This window comes from Rhinopithecus bieti, unplaced genomic scaffold (assembly GCF_001698545.2).
Source record: "Rhinopithecus bieti isolate Rb0 unplaced genomic scaffold, ASM169854v2 scaffold_6113, whole genome shotgun sequence".
Taxonomy (NCBI): domain Eukaryota; kingdom Metazoa; phylum Chordata; class Mammalia; order Primates; family Cercopithecidae; genus Rhinopithecus; species Rhinopithecus bieti.
The window spans coordinates 2,401,530-2,418,554 of NW_016805390.1; positions in this window are offsets into that span (position 1 = coordinate 2,401,530).

Here is a 17,025-nt window from a genome sequence, read left to right on the forward strand (position 1 = left end):
CTTCACTCCCATTTCAATAATGTTCTGAGATTATTACTTCCATGTGACTTGCAGAGACAGAGGTTTAAATATGGGCTAAGAAATTAAATTCTATGATTTTCAGACCTCAAGTAGGGTTTACAATGTGCTACAGAGGCTGGTAATACTGCTTCTTACGTGCAAGGCAGAGGTGAGAACAGTCAAGTGTAGCTCTAAACATGCAAAACAATATTTTCATTTTTCACAGGCCTCTTTCCCTCAGTAATTTTTTGCACTGTATCAAGCACTACTTCTTTACCACCTGGCATCTACTGCTGCTGTTTGAGTCTTTATCTCATGAGTAAGTGTATGCAGAGGCCTCTTAACTGGTCTTCTTTTGTCTAGCCCAGTATTTCTTAACTATTTTACATCACTGACAAAGTCCAGAGTGTTATGTGACTAACATACCTACAGCACAAGCTCTGAGTCCTCTAGCTTCTTTCTCTGCTATTTAAATACTCAGTGTCCTAATTTCAGTTAAAAGTACACTTCTTCTAATCAACTTCTCCAAATTAATATACATTTTACCTTCTGGAAATATATTATTTATGAATATTAATGTTTCAAATATCATTGATCAAATCATGTGCTCCATGTGCCTTAGACTCATTATGTGTGTGTAACACGGCATAATAACAATACCTGCCTCACAGTGTTGTTGGTAAATAAAGACAACGCATGTGAAATGCTTGAATGAGTGTTTGGCTCATGAAGCTTTCAAAACTGATTAGCTACTGTTGTCATTATTATTAACATATTAGCATCACCTAAATGGTCTTTGAATATTTTAGCCTTTGTTTCTCTGTCCCAGCAGTTCCACAGAGAACATTCTCACCATTCCTTTCTGCCTATCCAAATTTTACATCTCCTTTAAAAACTAGTTTAATTGCATGCATAGCATGGTGAGTATAATTAATTTTAAAGTATATAAAACACTCAAGTATAATTGAAATTTGCTAAAAGAGTAGATCTTAAGTATTCTTACCAGAAAAGTATGTGAGGTAATAAATATGTTAAACATCTCATTGTACACCTTGAATATATGCAATTTATATTTGTCAGCCAATTAACCTCAAGAAAGCTGAAGAAAACAACTGTTTTAATTTCCACTAGCATTTCTGCTAATAGTTCTCTTATTTCACTTAATACCAGGACTACTCTTAGTAAACTCTGTACCTTTTTATTACATTTCTTTTTTTAATTGCTTTTGTTCACGATTGTAAATTGTTCTTTTCTATTTCTTCTGTTACCTTTGTTCATGACTGTGGATTTTAATAGGCTTACTTTTTTTTTATTTACTGGACTTTAAATTTGTTAATATTAGTCTCACCTCATTTTCCTTTTCTGTATTCTCCTCAGTTTTCTCAATGTTAAACTAACTTATCTCACCACCTATGGCTTCATTGCCACTACTTAGGCCAAATTAGCAATAAAAATCAGGCAATATTAAAGAACTCCTCTGCCCATCACTGTTTCTGCATATGCATAGAGTCAAATACACACAAATGTACAGTGTGGAAAAGGTATCTTAGGTTGGGTTCCCTGGAAGCAGACAAGGATTTGTGTGTCAGAAATATTAAGAAACTGCTCTCTGGAGAAACCAGTGAAAAAGCAGTAGAGAAAAGGGCAGGACAGGACCAAGGCAAGGGTATATTTTCAGTGTATGTATGAGTCTGATCCCAAAAGGGAGCTCTGCATTATACATTATAATCAACGTTTTCTCAATTGGACTTAAGGAAGTTGAGCTTTTGCTTCTCCACCCATCGGTCATTGGTTAGATCCTACAATAAACTCGCAGGTATTCTTGCCACTTAGTCAAAAGAGCCAAGTGGCTTTAACAGATTGAGAACAGTTCTGAGTTGCCAGAGAATATGATTAGACCTAAACACACACCAAAACTCAGGAAGCAACATATGGAAATAGAAAATAGGTTATTAGGTTCTTTGGTATGAGCACCAACCATGTCTACTCCAGTGGAAATTTTATGCAAACATTGGATTTTCTTTCTCAAAAATGACCTCTTAGATTCTTAAAACTCAGATCAAATCATACCTTTTCCCATTCTCATCTTAAATAACTTCTCACTACCAAGTAATACTTACTAGCATATTGCATATTTTCATTTTCTTCACATCACTTATTGATCACCGAAATTATCATATATCCTCACTAGGGAAATGGTAAACCTGAATCAATTGCAATAGCTATAATTTCTACGGCTGCTGAAATTTCACCTTAAAATTCACCAGGTGGAGATTTTTAAAAAATGTTTTACCAAACCTTCAAATTGAAGATAAGTTTCTTTTTCAGAGAAGAGGAAAAGTGGATAGCTATCTGCAGCTAGTTTTCCACTTTGCTGGTTTTCTACTTCACAGCTACTCCCCATTTTTCTCCTTATAGACAGAGGCAAGATTTTATCTGCATAACATTGTTCTCCTATTCAAAGGTAAATCTTTGCTTTTATAAGCCAGTCATGGTAGTTCTATTATGCTAGTTGATATTTGGTTTAGGGATAAGCATGATGAGACATGAGGCAATCTGCTGGGGTTTCTGGTAAGGTTTCCTTGATATTTAATTTAAAATGAATTACAAATAGCTACTGCTACCGGTTTTTGTGTCTGCATATAAATTTTGAAACTGTGGCATCCATATTGTGATAAAAAATGACAGAGCTTAAAGATGGAAAGAACTTGGGTCTTTTAAGATGTTACTGAGCTGTAGAATTCGTTATACCTACAGCTTTCCCTTTCTCTGGAGTTTTGTGATAAATATCTTCCTCATTATTTATGCAAGTTGTATTGGGGTTTTGTTTATTCATAAGCAACATCTTAACTTCTATCCAGGAATGTGTTTGTGCTTGTCAAGCAATAGTGTACTAGTAAATGTTTAACAACTGGCTCTCAAAAAACAGACAATAATAACAAAAGCTTTGATTTGTAAAGTGCATTGATTTGCATGGTATGAATATTCCCACCATGGTTAATTTCAAATTATTAAAATAACCTCACCAAATACAGAGTTACAAAGAGATGAACCTTGTGAGATCTTGCATGTCAGCAGGAACTGGCTCCTGCACACCACCACAAAAGGTTCTTATTTGCAAAAAAGAGAAATAAACTCAGATACTGTAGCAGAAAATACATTTATTAAAGGGCTGTCGGGTGGACCACAGAATCATGAAGAGGGCTGAAGAGTTCACTTGAAGGCTGTCCATACACAAGCAATACTCACTAATACCAAATGAATGTTGAGGACACTTTTGTCACCAGCTCCACCTGCACAGTTCGTATGCATCATTTAGGTAGCCCTGGTTATTTATGGTATGCTATCCCTTAAGATTAATCAGTGCCTTTGTGACCTTGGTAAATATGTAAATATCACTGTATAAACGCTGATAATAAAAGCACTGGACAATGGACACTGCCTTAATTATGTTACCACTAGTAACCCAAGAATTCAATCTCACAGCAGCAATTCTTGATCTTGACAGTGAATGATCTGTCTCATAATCTGATCCCCATGACTTTGAGGGGGAAAGAAGTCATTTAAAAAATGTAAATAGCATGCACATAGATGTCATGAGAAAGAGGCTTAGAACAGGAATATTTGGCAAATTCAGCTTCTACAGTAAGAGGTCTTTCTAATAAGACTTATGAGGATGTAGAGTTTTTCAAATAAAAATAATGCCAAAATATCTCTACAATGAAGCTAATAAAACATTGATATAAAAACTATAGGAGATCAGTGTAAACAGAACATAAATAAATGCAGATTAATTTTTAAAAATCTAATTTAAAAAATAATGCAAAATTTTAAGTATATTAACAAAAAATTTTAAAACATTAAAAACACAGTTAAGTATATATTGGAGAATGCTCAGTGTTAATGTAATTAACACATTTCAACACACTAAGCAACAGAAGGACAAACATATAATTACCTTAATATATGAACAAATTCCCAAAATGTTTATTTTTCATTTAAGGAGATCAAGGATACATCAGTAACCAGACAAAGAAGTTGTTTGGATCCAATATCAACAGGAATGCCATTCTTAATAAAGAAACATACATTAAGGTTGGCTTATTAAAATCAGCTATGAGGGAGACATACACTGTATCAACTTCTATTCAACACTACACTGACTATTCTATCAAATTCAATAAAACAATTAAGACATTTTAAATTTTATGTAAATTGCAAAGTAAAATACAAAATTATCTTTATGGTATAATAATTGGAAGGGATAAATTTACCAAGTTAGTTAAATGTAAATTAACACAAACGTACAAAAGTGAATTCCTACAAACATAAATTCCTATTGTATATATAAAACCAACTAAAAAATAGAAAACAATGTTAACTGCAAAACATTTGTTTTGAAGTATCATTTGGAAATTATGAAATTAAATTGACTTTATTCACAGATGACATGACTCCATATGTAAAAATGATAAAGAATATATAAAAACAACAAACTATTAGAATTTCAAAAAATAAGGAACCCTAGCATACTGTTGGTGGGAATGTAGACTGGTATAGCCCTCTTAGAAAACAGTATGGAGGATCTTGAAGAAGTTAAAAATAAAACTATCCTATGACCTAGCAATCCCTTTTTGATTATATACCCAAAGAAATAAAATTGCCATCTCATAAAGCTATCTGCATTCCCATGCTCATCACAGCATTATTCACAATAGCCAAGGTATGGAAACAACCTAACTGTTCATAGATGGATGAATAGATAATTAAATTGGTATATACATATATTGTATATTCCATATGTTTGGAGGAATATTATTCAGTTTTTAAAAAGGAGATCATGCCATTTGCTACAACACAGATGAATCTGGAGGACATTATGCTAAGTGAAAGAAATTGGACACAGGATGCAAAATATTGCATAATCTCATTTATATGTGGAATCCAATTTTTTAAGCCAAATATATAGAGGTAGAGAATAAAATAGTGCTTTCCAGGAGTGGGGGAGTGGTAGTAAATGGGGAGTTACAGGTCAGAGGACATAAAGCAGCACATAAATAGGATGAAACGGTCTAAAAATCAAATGGACAACATAAGTTAATAAAATTGTACTGTATTAGGGATTTCTGCTAAATGAGTATATTTTAGCTGGTTTTGCCATGCACACAGAAAAAAATGGGTAACTATGTGACATGATGGATATGTGAATATGCTTCACTACAGTAATCATTTCACTATCTGTGCATTTCGTAACTACATGCTGAATACTTTGAATATACACAATAAAATTTATTTTAAAAAGAATTTCCAATCTATAGCTTAATATGCTATAATAAAAATAAATACATGTATTCATCAAGGTTTCAGGATAAAAAATCAATTAAAAAGTAAATTATATTATATATACTAACAATGAACAGTCTGTAAACAAAATTAACACAATTCAAATACATTAGCATCAAAAAAGATGTAAATTCTCAAAAGAATGATAAAATTTTTTTTTTTTTTGAAGACGGAGTCCCGCTCTGTCCGCCCAGGCTGGAGTGCAGTGACCGGATCTCAGCTCACTGCAACTCCGCCTCCCGGGTTTACGCCATTCTCCTGCCTCAGCCTCCCCACAGCTGGACCACAGGCGCCCGCCACCTCGCCCGGCAGTTTTTGTATTTTTTAGTAGAGACGGGGTTTCACCGTGTTAGCCAGGATGGTCTCGATTCCTGACCCTCGTGATCCGCCCGTCTCGCCTCCCAAAGTGCTGGGGATTACAGCTTAAGCCCACCGCGCCCGGCCGATAAGCATCTATTAAGTAAAACTGTAAAGTGTGCTGAAAAGATCAAAAAATACTTAATAAACAGAATTTCATGGTTCATAGGTTTGAGAATTCAGTGTAATTAAGACTGGCAATGCTTCAAATTTGTCTACCATTCAATGTTAAACATTATCAAATCTAACAGACTTTTTTTTTTTCCTTCAGAAATTAGAAGTTAATTCTAAAAATTTATATGATAAAAGTAGAGACCGCAGAATAGGCAAACTAATATTTAAAAGACAAAATTTGGATGAGTCACACTTTCCAATTTCAACTTATTATAAAGGGGTTTTAACTATAATCAAGTGTAGGGCTGATACAAAGACAGACATATATTAATGAGATCAGTGGAACAGAATTGAGAATCCAGAGAAACTCTTATATTTAGTTGTCACTTAACTTTCAAAACAAGTTGATGGCATTTAATTTAATGGGGAAATATAGTCTTTTGCAATAATATTCAGGGACAACTGATATTCACATATAAAGGATAAGTTTAAACGTTTTAAAAATCATAGTCCAAAAAATAGATCTGAGATCTAGCGAAAGAGCTAAAACTATAATAAAGGGAAACAAAGCTGTTTCCTCAATACTATATAGAATACTATAAAAAGTTCTATATATAGTTACTTAAATACTATATAAAAAGTACTATGAAGTACTTTATATTAGTACTCTAGTTAGTACTATAAAGTACTTTATAGTTAGTACCATCAAGTATTATATAGTTAGTACTTTATGGTTATTTTCATTTCTCTTGAGGAGAGTCCTGTAAGTGGTATTGCTGAGTCATATAGTACTTTATAGTACTATATACTATAAAGAAAAAGAAAATGTTTCTTAAATACTACAAAGAAGCACCATCTATAAAAGAAAATGTGTTATATCAGACTTGGTAAAAACTAAAAACATTTATATTTCAAAGGGCATCTTTAAGAAAGTCGAAAGACAAGATACAACCTGGGAAACAATACTTGCAAATCTTAATTCTGTCAAAGGACTTGTATTCAAAATGTATTCTAATATTGACTTATAACTCAATAACCAGAAGACAAATGGCCCACTTTAAAAATGGGCTTAAGCTTTCAATAGAAATTTCAGGATGGTCACAGTGGTTCCATGCCTATAATCCCAGCACTTCAGAAGACAGGCAGGAGAATCACTTAAGGCCATTTATTCCAGACCGGCATGGGCAACATACCGAGACCTCATTTCTACAAAAAAGTTAAAAGTTAGCCAAAAATAGTGCCTCATATCTATAGCCCTAGCTTCTCAGGAAGCTGAGGCAGGATGACTGCTTGAGCCCAGAAGTTTGATGCTGCAGTGAGCTATGATGGAACCACTGTACTCCAGCCTGGTTGACAGAACAAGACCCTGTCTCAAAAAAAAAAAAAAAAACAAAAAAAAGAAAAAAACAGACATTTCAACAAAAGATGTGCATTGACCAATTAGCACAGAAAAAGACATTCAGCATCATAATTAGGAGAATGCAGATTAAAACAAAAATGTCATACTACATAACACCCACTAGCATGGTTCTAATAAAAAAAGAGAGACACCAATACAGGTACATCCTTGTACATTACAGGAGGGAAAGTAAAATGGAAAGAGCCTTTGTAAAACGGTTTGGTACTGTCTTTAAAACTTAAATGTAAATTTAACCCATGACTCAGCAATACCACTTACAGGAATCTACCCGAGAGAAATGAAAATACATGCCCACACAAAGACTTCTATATGATGTTTATAGCAGCACAATCTGTAATACACCAAAACGGAAAACAAACATCTATCAACCAGCAAGTGAAGAGGAAGACATAGTATATCCATACAGTGGAATCACAATTCAATGATAAAAAGATGCCACACAGATGACCCTCAATAAATTATACTATTTAAAATAATCCAGGCACACACACACACAAAAAAATGCTCTCACATATTTTGTGATTGAAGGTACATGAATGTACATGAATTGTGCATTAAAAAATCAGAAAGTAGATTGGTGGTTGCCTGCAACTGAAGTTGGCTATACGAAGTACTTGGGAAAGAAACAAGGGATGTTTTTGGAATGATGAAAATATTTTAAAATTGGGTTTTGGGATAATTATACAACCCTATATTTTTACTAAAAACTATATTGTGTGCTTAAGACAAGTACATTTTATGTAAATTATGTTTGAGTAAATCTGTTTAAAGCAAAATGAAGCTTGCAGAGGCCTCCTCCTCTTTCACTGTTGTTACCATAGTTACTTCCTGGTATCAGGTCCTCTGAATTTTCCAGTGAGTATCCATTCGCAACTTCTGTGTTCCTGTGCTCTTGAATTGTTGAAGTTCCTCTTTCTCCACCCTACCACCTATGCACTGCTGGTACATCTGGATTCTTTCCTTGTGGTGCCTAGAGTTCTATGTTGCTTTATTTCGCACCCTCCTTCATTGTTCCTGGAGATTCCTTGTCATGTTGCTTCCTAAACGGTGTTACACATGTAATATTTATTTTCCTATCCTGGTTACCCTGCTTGTTTTTCTTAAGGGATTTGAAGAGTGGACTAATGTAAAGCTGCATTGCTATTGTTATCCTTCCCCATAAGGGAGTCTGAATTACTTTAAGTCATAAAGCAAAAATTATGCCAAGAACCAGAGACAACATACCTGTTAGCATTCTTGATGCCAGACACGCCTGTAGTACAGAGATGCACAGTGTTGTTATGGATGTCAAGTGAAGGAATCAGAAAATAGTTACACAGATATTAATGACAAAGTTCCATAGTTCCTTTATAGATAAACAGACATGCTTGCATGTCTGTACATTATCACTGTAGCAGCCTTCATATCAACTGAATAATTCCTACCCATTTTTAGGGCCTAATATAGAATCTACCTTTGTGTCCAGAAAAACCTTCTCTGATCCACAAAATGTGAGTTAGCTAGGCCTAATTTACAGTCTTCCTTTTTAAAATTATTAAATTTATTGTAAGTTGCTGTTATCTCTTTCTTCCACTAAAGTGTGAGTGATAAGAAGCCAGTGGCTATGTTAATTTTATTTATCTTTTCAAACCCAGCAGCTCAACATATGTTTATTGAATTACTTAACCATCGAATTATTTCTTCATTACTGAGTCTCAATATATGTAAATCTCATATGTCTTCATTTTAATTATATTCTGTATGGTTATTTTTGCGTTTAACATTTTTGTGGCTCAAATTTTTGCTTTATAATTTTATATAAACTTCTAGTTTGTATTTTCAACTTATTAATTTCTATATTTTCTTCCTCCTTTGAATGTCCATAGCACTTTGCCTGTATCTCTCTTTTAATATTTATTTTATTCCATCTTGTATAATTGTTGTCTGTTTCTCTCATGCTAGCTACTAAATTATAAACCATCTGTGGAAACAATTGGGATTTTCTAACTCTAACCTCCTTGCTATATTTTACATAAAAATAGTGTACCATCTGCAACCGATTGATTTAGAATGATTTAGGCTTGTTGATGATATAATACGTGCTAAGCTTGTGCTAAACATACAGGCATAGTGTAGATATGCTATCGATTGCTTGATATATTTTATAAAATATGAGGAGACCACTGGGTAACAGTTTAAAATCTTGACTTCTTCCAATTATATAAATCAGAAAACCTATTATGAGATAAATCTTCTGATTCATCATGTCCATTTATTTTTAACTCAGGAATCTTTTATCTGAGTTCTACGCCTTGGAAAAGCAGAGTAAGACTTTAAGATAATAAGAGTAAACTATTTAATTATTAGGCAAAATAAATAAATAAAACTTTTACCATTTCTCTCTAATATGAATAAATCCACTCAACGGTATGCTTTTTACTCCCTAAGAAACTACCTGGAGATACATAAATGCATCCACTGATGCTCATTTAAAAATCACATACTAAATACTGTGTAATACATTAAACCTCTTTACATATTTTATCATAGGGCCTCAATATATATTTATATCAGTCAAGTTTTTTCATCTGGTAAATGTATATACCCTCACTGAAATTTTCTTTCCATATTTAATGTGTGGTAGGACTATTTTATTGTTTACTTCATCCTAATCGTGCATTGTGTCTTCCAAGCTTTATCGATATTCCTTAGATGAATAGTAAGAAGCTCTACTTGCACACTTGAAAAGTATTGGTCATTGTTTTTATAATTATTTTTTTCCAGTCAGAACAAAACAAGAAAATTTCTCCCAATTCAGTTTATACAGATGTTACACAACTCATTCAAAATTTGACAGACAGGAAAAAATAAAAATGTATAGTCCTGTATTATTTATAAAATAGGTGCAAGAATCCTAAATTGAATGCAACAAACATAATTCAGGAATGTATTAATTAATTACTAAATCAAAATACTTAACAGGGACTTATTCCAGAAAAAAATACAAATAACTAAACCTTTAGAAAAATACATACATAATGTATACACGAGGTTTATTCACATGCATGTATCTGTAAGTTGTTTATTAATTCTCATATATTGACTATAAAGTTAACCTGAAAACATATAATACAAAAGCATAGGCAGAAAGAGTTGAGAAAAATTTTGACTAATGTAGTATATCCTTCAAATACATCTTAAAATACAGACAGATAACTTAAAAAAATGACTTACTCTATATATACCTTGAAGAGACTATATGAAAATGTTTTACAAAGTATTCTGAAAACTACTGACAGCCAAGTAGAAAAATTGACAATGAATTGAATATCCACAAAAAAATTAAAGTAAAATAATAACATGCTAACATTTACACTGTGTAGGATTAAAGACATTCTAAATAATGTTAGCATTGTTATTCCATACTGGGAAAGTGATAATTCAATCAAATATTTCAGCCTGACTCATTTTCAATTATTGGCTTAAAGATGTTTCATCCACAGATGAAATTTCATTAAAGTTTATATTTAAATGAGGACCTTGAACCAGAGAAAACAGTTGAGTCAATAAAACATTAATATGTGAATTTTAGTTCTAAATATGGGATTTTAAGAAGAGAAAATAAACCAATTGGAAACTATCACACTCTTGGCAATTGAAAATGAGAGAGATGGAATATAGGTAGCATGCCCTCAATTATTAGAATAAAGCAAAAAAGGGGACTATGAGAATGCTGAGCCCTTCCCAGATGCTGATCTCACCCTTCCACCTGGGAAAGAGGTGGTCAGACAGCCCAGACAGCTCCTCATAGTCCAACGACAGCCACTAGCATCATTCATGCCCGCTACTGGCCACATCTCTTTGATAGGATGCTCCAGAGGTAAATGCCAGCTAACTTCTGAATACAGGTTTTGAAAAACAGTGACTTGATTGCCTTCTGTTTTGTCTGCTGCAACTCAGCTATTTTCACTTTTCTTTTCTTTTTTTTTTTTTTTTTGAGACAGGGTCTCACTCTGTTGCCCAGGCTGAAGGATAAAGTACAGTGGCATGATCATAGCTAACTGCATCCTCAAATGTCTGGGCTCAAGTGATGCACCTGTCTCAGCTTCCCAAGTAGCAGGGACTACAGCGCATGTTACCACACCCAGCTACTGTTTTAATTATTATTTTATTTTTTGTAGAGATGGGGGTATCACTTTGTTGCCCAGGCTTGTCTGGAACTCCTGGCCTTAAGCAGTCCTCCCACCTCAGCCTGCCAAGTTATTTGTAATATGGAAGCAAATGTGTTTCTATGAGATTGACCAGCTCTAGCCAAGTGACTGCAATAGAATCCTATGTCAGGAATGCTAAGGTGGGTCTGTAAGACAACTAGAAATAACAGTGGGTGTTACAAAGTTTGCAAACCCTCTCTTTCTCTTCCTCTGCCTTTTCCTCTTCCTTCTTCCCTCTCTCTTCTTCTCTTCTTCTCCCTTTCCCACCTCTCCTCTCTCTCTCTCTCTCTCTCTCTCTCTCTGATACACACACACACATACACACATACAAACACTCTTACACACACCACAGGCACACATGCACATGTGCACACACTCGCACACAACAGGTAATGGAGAAAGCAGAAAGTGAGCAGGGAGAGAGTCAAAGGCCTTATTCTCTGCAAATATGCTCACCTGGCAGAAAGAATATTAAATTAAAACAAGTTCAGGGTTTGCGTTATTATATTGATCTGGACATTGTATTTACAGAATTGGCATTTTGTATTCTCACTTTAAAGTGATTGCAGTCATGATCTGTTACCCTAAAAGAAGCAGAAATTATAGTAAGCTAAAATAGTGATCCAAGCAAGGGGGAAGATTTTCTTCACTCTAAAATTATAAGGAAAAATGAGAGACTAAAATATATTTCATATTTTGAGCACAATAAACATTCCATTACATCTTATAAGGAGATAAACCTATGGGGAAGGGCTGCAATTCTCCAGCATTCCCTGTGCCTGGATGGGCTAATTTTATCCTGGGATTTGATATTGGAACAAAGTAATGTTTCAAATCTCAGTCACGCCCTACAGCCTGGGTTAGCAGTGAGAAAGCTGAAATAATTTTCTCATGCTATTTACCTTTTTGCCATAGTTGGAAGCAAATGGATACTATTTTGTTATGCTTCATGGATTGCAACAAGTATTCATTTACTCGTTTGTTTGTTTTTTAACAGTTTAATATCCAATTTGTATATGCTCACTATCAGGAGAAATTTGGTGCTAAGCATATTTTCAGCAAGGAGAAATTTGCCTTACCATTTGACTCTGTAAAATAATGACTATCATATAAAATAATGATGGTGATGTATCCTATGATAATCTTATTGAAATCAATTTTCCTTTTTTATTTGTTTATTTTATAGCATTTATGGCCACCTACTTATGCACATACATGCGTACACATATACACGTGTGCCTGTGTAACATACACAGGTATATTACATATCTGTGTTTATATGCATATATATGCCCATTTCTTGCCCATTTTCTTAATGTAAGTTTCATGAAAGTAGTAATTGTTTAGTTTGTTCAACACTGTAATATCAAGCACTAGATCATGTTGAGAATCATGGTAGCAACTCTGTACATATGTGAGTAATAAATATGATATATAAATATGATACATATATAATATATATATATTCAAGCCAGTACAGTTGATCCACAACTAAAATGAAACTTATGTACTTAACCCAGGAGAATCAAAGTTTTTAACCTGAGCAGTCAGCATCTTAGCCATTTCCATGTATTGTCAACCTCTAACTTCTTTAATAACTAACTAGAATTTATTTATTGGATTAAAAATCACCACCATAATTTGAAGTTTAAAAAGTGAAACAAAGTTCATTTAACTGACTTATTATTGTCACTTTTAAGGTGACAACACCTTGTTTCACGTTATCTTAAGAGTGAAACTGTTTTTCACTACACTTCTAGTATGGCTACACCTAATTCAGGGTAATCTCCTAATAGTCACTAATGTCAAATTTGCACAGAAAGCTGGCAAAAAGCAATTCTCTTCAGAGTAAAAGTTCACTTCCATAAATGCTACAGGTAATATATTTAATCAATATTTTTAATTTAAATAAATTTGCTCTGACAAAGGTTTGGCATTAGCCATTTCACAAACATTTAACCAGTTCTCAAACAAATCTAAAAAGAAATCAGTGTTGACATATAGCTCTTTCTTTTCACATCTACTTGTTTTACTTTAATTGGCCTCAGTCTCTAAATCAATTTGAGTCCAAAGCAGTTTTTAAATAAGCGTTTACACTGATTTTATCTTCTCTATTTTCATTTTGCATATTTTAAAAATATTTTGTAATACTTAACTCTAATACTTCCTCAAATAAAATGGGCTTGAAATTAATTATGAAGTTAAATTTGTTACATACTCTAAAACTAATGGTACAGCTAGTATGGAAAACAGTATGAAGGTTCCTTAAAAAGGTAACAAGTGAACTGCCACATGATCCAGCAATCCCACTTCTGGGGAAATATTCAGAATAATTGAATTGATATCTCAAACAGATAGCTGCATTCCCATATTCATCACAGCATGATTCACAATAGCAAGATATGAAAACAACCCAAATAAGATAAAGCTCTTCAATATTAGACATTTTAATCTTACAGATCTACATTATCTTGTGCGCAGAATCAAAATCAAAAGCAACCTACAGAGAATTCTGATGAAAGCTTGGATAGAAATCTGAAAAATATCTACAGAATATAACTAATGTGGCAGTACCAGAGGCAAAGAAGTTACCCTGCTATCAACATTTAGTCTTACAATTTGCCAGAGAGACCCTGTGGTAGAGTATAAAGACCATGGAAGGCAGAGGGGTTTTCCTCCAATTCTGGTATTTTTATTAACAAACTGGTCAAGCAATTTTTCTCGACTTCGGTTCCCTACTATCTAACATAAGATATTCAGATGATTTCTAGCTATTCGTCAAAGCTTAACAATGAACAGTGTTGAGACTCTGGTAAAACTAGAAACTCAGATAAATATTTTACTAAAAATGTGCCCTTAAAGAAAAAACATGGCATTTTCCAAAGACAATAAGACTCTCCTTTTAACTGGATCCGAATTAAAGATGGCACAGGTTTCTAGAAGTTTCTATGACTTTTGTTGGTGGGAGGTGTTTATTTGGCCTAATTTATTATTTCTCCTGTGAGCCAGTCAATAATTTATTAATGAGATTTTATTCTATTTTATTTTTCCAATTTTACTAAAGGAATAAAGCAGAAGGAAGCCTAGCTAATTTAGAGTCAGTCCTCAGTATTTGTGACAGATTGGTTTCAAGACCCCTACAGATACCAAAATCCACTGATGCTCAAGTCCCTGATATAAAATGGTGTAATATTTTTATAGAACCTATATACATCCTCTCTTATACTTTAAATCATCTCTATATTACTTCTAATATCTAATACAATGTAAATGTTATGTAAATAGTTGTTATATTGTTTATGAAATAACAAGAACAATTTCTGTACACATTCAATACAGATGCAAGCATTCACTTTTTCTTCTAAATATTTTTAACCCAGAGTTTGTGATTTTTGGAATCCAGGGATGCAGACCCATGAATATGGAGGGTTAGCTGTATTGGATTTGCAAGGATATTTTTTTGAGAGAATTGCACTTTTGAATAGGTTTCTGTTTCATTTGTCCTTATACTAGTCAACAGGCTCTTCCGTTTTATTAAATAATTTGCCCATGTTCTGGGACAAGTGCAATAGAATACATCAAAGGTAATTATTCACTTTTCACATTATCTCTTGGTTGCCACTTCTGTAGGGATATATACCAAGGTGTTCTTCTGAAGAAAGAATGCCTCGTTTTGTCATGGGCTTCTGGTTGTAGCCATGTGTTGTACATTCTATATTAGTTGTGTCTTGGGATTTTTTGTGTATTTACCCAAATGTTCAGTTGTATTTCTGGGATATATGCAAATGTTATAGGCCTATGAGTTTATACATAATACACTGTTGTCAAGTATAAAAGAAGAAACACAATAAAACTTTTACCAGGAAAAAAAAAAGACATTTATCAATAGGCTGTTGAAATAGCTGACTTCTATTAAACTTGGACTTTCTTTATATAAATAGTGTAATCATTTCCCAAAAATGTATTTAAGGAAACTTATTCCTAATAATGTGCTGTATTGTCCATAAAATTATCAGAAAAAAAGTAACAACTTGTGCTTTAGGAAATCACGTAAGCAACTTTCACATTTATTTGTGAAGAGGCAGGTGGGTTCAGAAGGGCTAAGGGTCAAACATTCAGCTAAGTGGTGAAATATACTGTTAAACCAAGAAAAAGTTTTGGTTGCTAAAATGCTTGAATTTGTTTATGAAAAGTAACCTAACAAAAGCATCTTCAGGTATAATTCCTACTATTATCACAATCGTTTTGTTTGATTCTGCTTATGTTTTCTTTGTTTATTTGCTTTTAGATACAAACTTCTTTGTGGGTATTTTTCCAATTTCTGGATGTTTGCATGTTTTGCTTTTGTATTAGTCTGTTCTTACATTGCCATGAAGAAATGCCTGAAACTGGGTAATTTATAAAGAAAAGAGTTTTAATTGACTCACAGTTTCACATGACTGCAGAGGCCTCAGGAAACTTAAAATAATGGTGAAAAATACCTCTTCACAGGATGGCAGGAAAGAGAATGAGTGCCAGCAGGGGAAATGCCAGATGCTTATAAAACCATCAGATCTCATAAGAACTTAACATTATGAGAAGAGAATGGGGGAAACTGCCCCCATGATTCAGTTACCTTTCAACGGGGACTTCCTACGATATGTGGGGCTTATGGGAACTACAATTCAAGAGGAGATTTGGGTGGGAACACAGCCAAACCATATCAGCTTTGTTTGCTGGATTTTATTTTACTATTTTCTCATTCTTTTATTTTTTAAGAGGTGCTATAATGACTAGAATTGTTTCATTTTGATTTCTGATTTTCATACTATTGTTTTCTCTTCCCATTCTTTTAGTTTCCAGAAAAGCAAACAAAAATTTATTCTTAGGTATCAGTGTCAAGTTATCTTGTGGGACTTACAGTTAACGAATAATAGGCTCAGCTCTGATACAATTCATTTTCTCTTCCTTCCAACACTCAGTAATTTTTAGTTGATCCTCTTGGCCGGCCTAGTAAATTTCTAAATCCTTAGCCTAAAACTATTTAAACACTTCATAATTGATTTCAAGGCCAGATTTACCTAAAATTTACTTTATGAGTCTTATACTCCACCCAAAGTTTTTAAAGTTAAATTTCTTCAAAATTACTGCTATTTATGACATTAAATCTAAACTATCAGTGACTTTAACAGACTTAGGAATTCACTCATTTATTTACTCATTCATTTAAGAAATATTTATTTATTTTATCGTGATAAGAATACTTAACATAAGATCTATTCTCTTAACAAATTATAAGTGCATAATACAGTTCTGTGAACTATAAGCACAATGTTGTACAGCATATCTATAGAATTTGTCTTATAAATGAAACTTTCTGTCCAATTAGTATAAACAGTTCATTCAATACTGATATGGTTTAGCTCTGTGTCCCTACCCAAATGTCATCTCGAATTGTAATCTCCACATGTTGAGGGAGGGACCTGTAATCCCCAGGTGTGGAGGGGAGGAAGTTATTAAATCATGGGGGTGGTTCCCCCCATGTTGTTCTCTGACAGTGAGTGAGTTATCACAAGATGTGATAGTTTTACAAGTGTCTGGCATTTCGCCTGCTTGCACTTC